This window comes from Chelon labrosus, assembly GCF_963514085.1.
Source record: "Chelon labrosus genome assembly, chromosome: 20".
In the NCBI taxonomy this organism is placed as follows: domain Eukaryota; kingdom Metazoa; phylum Chordata; class Actinopteri; order Mugiliformes; family Mugilidae; genus Chelon; species Chelon labrosus.
The window spans coordinates 608,489-614,488 of NC_140353.1; positions in this window are offsets into that span (position 1 = coordinate 608,489).

A 6,000-nucleotide genomic window follows, 5' to 3' on the forward strand; every position below is an offset into this window, starting at 1 on the left:
CAGTTGTGACATTAAATTACAGTAAATAATCAACCAGACAGAACAGTCAGAGCATGCTACGAGAGGAAGGAGCTAAAAATGCTAAATTAAAACTGATTTTGTTAGAATAAAAGTAAATCTCTTAAGAGTCGGGGATGGATTCTGTCCGTGGAAAGTCTTTCTGCTTTAAAGATAATTTTTAACCTTTTTACTGTTTTACTCAAAACACAGTTTGTCTGTAATAAACTAAACTCCTCTGGGTTCTGGTGGACGCTTCATGCCTCAGTGTAACGTCTTTAAACGCAGGAGGACGTGTCCCGCTCTGTGTTTGTGTGTTTTCGTCGTTCCTCTGTTTGTGTTCGTCTGTTTTGTGTCTCTTTCCTCGTGTCTCTCTGTTGTGTGACTGTGTGTCAGAGTGTGTTGTTTGTGTCGGCCGACATTTTCCATCGCAGGTGTGACACGTCTCTGAGTTTTACCTGCACGCACACACACACACACACACACACACACACACACACACACACACACACACACACACACACACACACACCTCACCGTCCACCTCTGTCTCAGCTCTGCAGCTCGACAAGCTAATTTAGCCAATTACACACAGGTGTGATGCTAATTTCCCCCGAGCTGGCAGCCGACTCCTGGAGGAGGTAAAAATAACGTAATTACACCCATCTGTCCCCCCGCAGGCAGCCGGGCTCTCCCACTGGGTGTCGGCTGCACTGCCACCACAAAACACACACGGGAAGAAAAACACACACTCTGTTGGCTTTGATAATAGAGGAGAAGAAGACAATGGACAGAAGCATGTGTGTGTGTGTGTGTGTGTGTGTGTGTGTGTGTGTGTGTGTGTGTGTGTGTGCAGGAATCCAGACACTGATGCTTGTTTCTCGTCTTTTGTTCGAAGCGTTCAATGGATTTTCCAGCGATACGATTTCTCTGAGAGAAAAGAAAAACACAGACTTTTGGTGGATAATTAGGTGAAGCTGTTTTTGTTTTTTTTCTGAGGACGAGACACAAAAACAAGACGATAAAAGCTGCAACGATTCTCTGCAGAGACCAAGAGAAACTCTGGCTGATGAAACATCTGGAGACCAGAGTTCATACTATTCTCAGTCCAGTTGTACAACGACTCAGAGAACTGCAGGTTAATAACGAGCCTCATTAATGCTTCATATGGAAATATATCTATATACATTTACTTCTGTCTCTGTACAAAATTGTACAAAATCTGCATATGAACAAATACACAAGAAATGATTTTATTGTACTAGATATTTACTTATATTTTATTTTATTTTATTTTATTTTACTAGAGTTTTAGTTATATTTTAGTTTTATATTATTAGATTTTTATTTTTCTATAATATTTCTTTATTGATCCACCAGTTCCCAAGTCTAAGTTTAATGTGTGTCTCAACGTCAAACAGAAGCTCTGGTCCAGGGGCCTCAGGGGCCACACAGGAAGTGTTGATGAGACTCAGAGAGGACAAACCTCTGGAGACGTCAACAAGAGGACGGTACCAAACTGGACTGATCTGGACCAATGGGAGCTGCCCATCCAGTTGATTGACACGTGACTCAAAGACAGAGTTTCCTCCCCAAATGTTTCCCTGAAGGAAACACCGTCCACCACTTTGGTTCCTACTAAACTAAACCAGACCAGGTGTGGACAGGAATGATGTGTCCCAGACCACCTCCACATGTGGACGGAGACCAGATCAGTGTTCACACCTGAACCTGTTTAACCTGGACTCTGGAGACCAGATCAGCGTTCACACCTGGACCTGTTTAACCTGGACTCTGGAGACCAGATCAGCGTTCACACCTGGACCTGTTTAACCTGGACTCTGGAGACCAGATCAGCGTTCACACCTGGACCTGTTTAACCTGGACTCTGGAGACCAGATCAGCGTTCACACCTGGACCTGTTTAACCTGGACTCTGGAGACCAGATCAGCGTTCACACCTGGACCTGTTTAACCTGGACTCTGGAGACCAGATCAGCGTTCACACCTGGACCTGTTTAACCTGGACTCTGGAGACCAGATCAGCGTTCACACCTGGACCTGTTTAACCTGGACTCTGGAGACCAGATCAGCGTTCACACCTGGACCTGTTTAACCTGGACTCTAGAGACCAGATCAGCGTTCACACCTGGACCTGTTTAACCTGGACACTAGAGACCAGATCAGCGTTCACACCTGGACTTGTTTAACCTGGACTCTAGAGACCAGATCAGGATGTTAATGTTTGGTGTGAACGAGGCCTGATAGAGTAGAAATAACTTTAACGTTCAGTAACAGGACGTCCTGTCATCTGTAAATATTACTGCAGCAATAAACGCCGTCCCATGATGCTTTGCTGCAGAGAATCTGTTGTTGTTTTGAAGGTTTTTTTGTGGCCGACACCCGATAACACGACGGCCAGCACCTCGCCGCCGTCCTCGCTCCGGAGAGCTCGCTGTATGTGACCAGCGGCCGAGGGCTTCTTTTTCCACAAGCAGCAAATAAACATGAGGTGAGGATGCAGCTGGGGGCCGACGGGGCCCATCATTATCCAGGCAGCCCACGGATCAACCTCCATGTCACCTCCCTGGACCGGAGCGTCTCTGGATATAAATACAGTTTGAGAGGATTTCATTATTGAGACTTGTGCTGTCACGCGGACATGTGAAAAGGCGTCTCCGAGGTCTTCCCACCCTGCCAAGAAAAATAAATTGGTCCTCACACATAACCTCCTTATCTACATTCCTGCCGTCACGTCGTCCCTGTTTCCTATGGAGCGCGTGTGATGACTCCGTCCATACAGATTGCATTATTCTACATTCTCACCTGGATGGATCTGTCAGTCTATCTGTCACACAGCGACGGGCTCCGGGGCCCCGCTGAGACCCGACACACTCTGACAAAGAAAGGTTCAGGGAATCAGAGAAGGTCTGAATCTGGGAGTTTATTCAACCAGGTGAGAGGATGAATGGTGAAGAAAAGACCAGAACTCATCTCCTCATGTTATTACCACCGAGCTCTGCAGACAAACGTGTGAAAGAATAAAAACGATGCAGAGAAACTGTTGTGATTATGATCCAACAAACAACTGGTTCTTTTTAGAACAACGTCTACATCAGAACATCAGGTTTACATGAATCGTTCTTCAGCCTCACGTTTGCTGGATTTAGGAACAGAATCTAAAGAAAGAGACGGAAAATGACCTTTATCAGTAATGTGTGGTGCTGCAGAGAGTCAGAGGAGACTATGAATGGTTCTGAGTTTAGTAATGACGTTCATCTCTATATGTGAGATACGATGCAGCGTCAGGTTTTATTGTGTATCTGTCTGATGTTGATGTTTCTGTAGCAGTGGTTTTATATAAAATAAAGGAAGAGAAATGGTGCTCGGTAAATTTCCACAAATGCCTGATAATACAAATCAAAAGTAAGATACTGTAATGGTCGTATATTTTGTTATTTTTATACTTTCTTCAATTTAAAAAAGAAAAGGATTTTCTGATCTCTATTATTTAATGTGTCAGGGATTAACAGAGTTAAATGATCAACTCTTTTATCTTCATGTTTTCACGTCCAGGTTTCAGGGTCATTCCTCCTCGTTCATACGTGGATGGAAACGGTTTAGATCTCGGAGCAGACACTGGTTCTGGACTCGTCTGGTTCTGGACTCCTTTGGTTCTGGATCCCTCTGGTTCTGGACTCCTTTGGTTCTGGACCCCTCTGGTTCTGGACTCCTCTGGTTCTGGACTTGTCTGGTTCTGGACCCCTATGATTCTGGACTCATCTGGTTCTGGACCCCTCTGGTTCTGGACTCGTCTGGTACTGGACTCCTTTGGTTCTGGACCCCTCTGGCTGTGGACTCCTCTGTTTCTGGACCCCTCTGGTTCTGGACTCCTTTGGTTCTGGACCCCTCTGGCTCTGGACCCCTCTGGTTCTGGACTCCTTTGGTTCTGGACCCCTCTGGCTCTGGACTCCTCTGGTTCTGGACTGCTCTGGTTCTGGACCCGTCTCCGTGCTCCCTCCAGGACCCTCCAGGTAACCCTGCTGCTCTCAGAGTGTGGGCTCCACCTGTTGGCCCGTGCTGCAAACACAGGAGACGGCCGAGCTTCATTATCTTCTGCCACCTCAGATGAGCTGCACCCGTCACCCATCACCCCGTCCCTCCCCCTCTCCCCCCCTCTCTCCCCCTCTCTCCCCCCCTAGTCTCTCCCCCTCTCTCTCCCCCTTCTCTCTCTCTTGTAAAAAGTGTAGAGACTTGATTATCAGCCCATGGCGGCGAGCTGTGATCGTCTGCAACCCACCGACAAGATTAAAACACACCTGCATGAACACACACACACACACACACACGCACACACACACACACACACACACACAGTAACACCCAGTAACACACACACAGTAACACACAGTAACACACACACAGTAACACACACACCATGAAGTCAAATTAAATGACTCGGCCCCTTGTTATTTCCTGACACTTTCAATGTTCCTCTGACTCTGGGGATAAACCTGAATATATATATATATATGTGTGTGTGTGTGTGTGTGTGTGTGTGTGTGTGTGTCTCTCTCTCTCTCTCTCTCGCTCACATGTGATCCTCAGAGATGACATCATTCATGTATTCATCACATCATTAACTCATTCATCCCTCCACTTTTAATGATGTGTTTGTTTGTCAGTGAAGGTTGTGACTTTAACAACGTCCTGGATCATTAATGTTATTGTCAGATATGATTTTAGTTAAAACCTCTAAACCACCTGGATACACTTCTGTCCGTCACCACATGAAGCCCCGCCCACACGATCTGATTGGTCCAGCAGATCTTTGCAGGAGCAGAATCAGTTCCCAGCAGAGAGACTCCAGGTAAACGTTACTACAGTAGAATATTGTACCAGCTGCTGTCTGTAATGGATCTCTACCTACCGCTGGATCAGAACCATCAACAGCTGCTTGGTGACTTGGAGACATGATCCAGGTTTTTAACGTCTCTCAGTCATTTCCTGAGTTGATTCTAGTTCAGATTAGTTTCTAGTTTAGTTTGGTTCTCAGCTCCAAGGCCAGAATCTTTTAAAAGGCTCTCATTACTAATGAACAGACATCACTGATTCATGTGATCATTTCTACTAGTGGTTGAATGAATGAGTTAAACTCCTCTTCCTCAGATCAGCCCTGTTGAGTAGGTGGTCTTTAACGTGACCCAGGACTCACTGTGTGTTCACACTACCAAAGGAAGGAGGTCACATGTGTCCCAGACCACCTCCACATGTGGACTGACACCAGATCAGTGTTCACACCTGGACCTGTTTAACCTGGACTCTAGAGACCAGATCAGTGTTCACACCTGGACCTGTTTAACCTGGACACCAGAGACCAGATCAGTGTTCACACCTGGACCTGTTTAACCTGGACTCTAGAGACCAGATCATAGTTCACACCTGGACCTGTTTAACCTGGACTCTAGAGACCAGATCAGTGTTCACACCTGGACCTGTTTAACCTGGACACTAGAGACCAGATCAGTGTTCACACCAGGACCTGTTTAACCTGGACATCTAAACCAGTTTTTAGATCTAATCTCTAACTGAGTCCATTCTCAGTGTATTTCCATGTTTCCTCGTTTAGCTGGTAGCAGTGAACCTGGATCATTAACCCTTCTGTACGAACATGAACATATAAGGTCTTCATCGTGTCTTCCCATTCTCCAACGGCCATAGATTCAACCTTTTTGTCTTTCGCGTCTCCATTTCCTGCCCAGCAGCCAATCGCTGGGCTGGGATTAGCATGAGAGAGACGAGGGAGGAGGCGACGGAGAGAGACAAAGGTCCAGCTGTGAGATGAACGTGGGATGAACGGAGGAAGAATGGAACGGATCTGATCGTCGGTGGAGAGAAACTTCCAGAGTTATTAGCATGTAAATCACACACTCACACACATTCAGCAGGATGTTGCACAAACACAAACCACGGCAACACACACTCCTTTGACTGCCTCTGATTG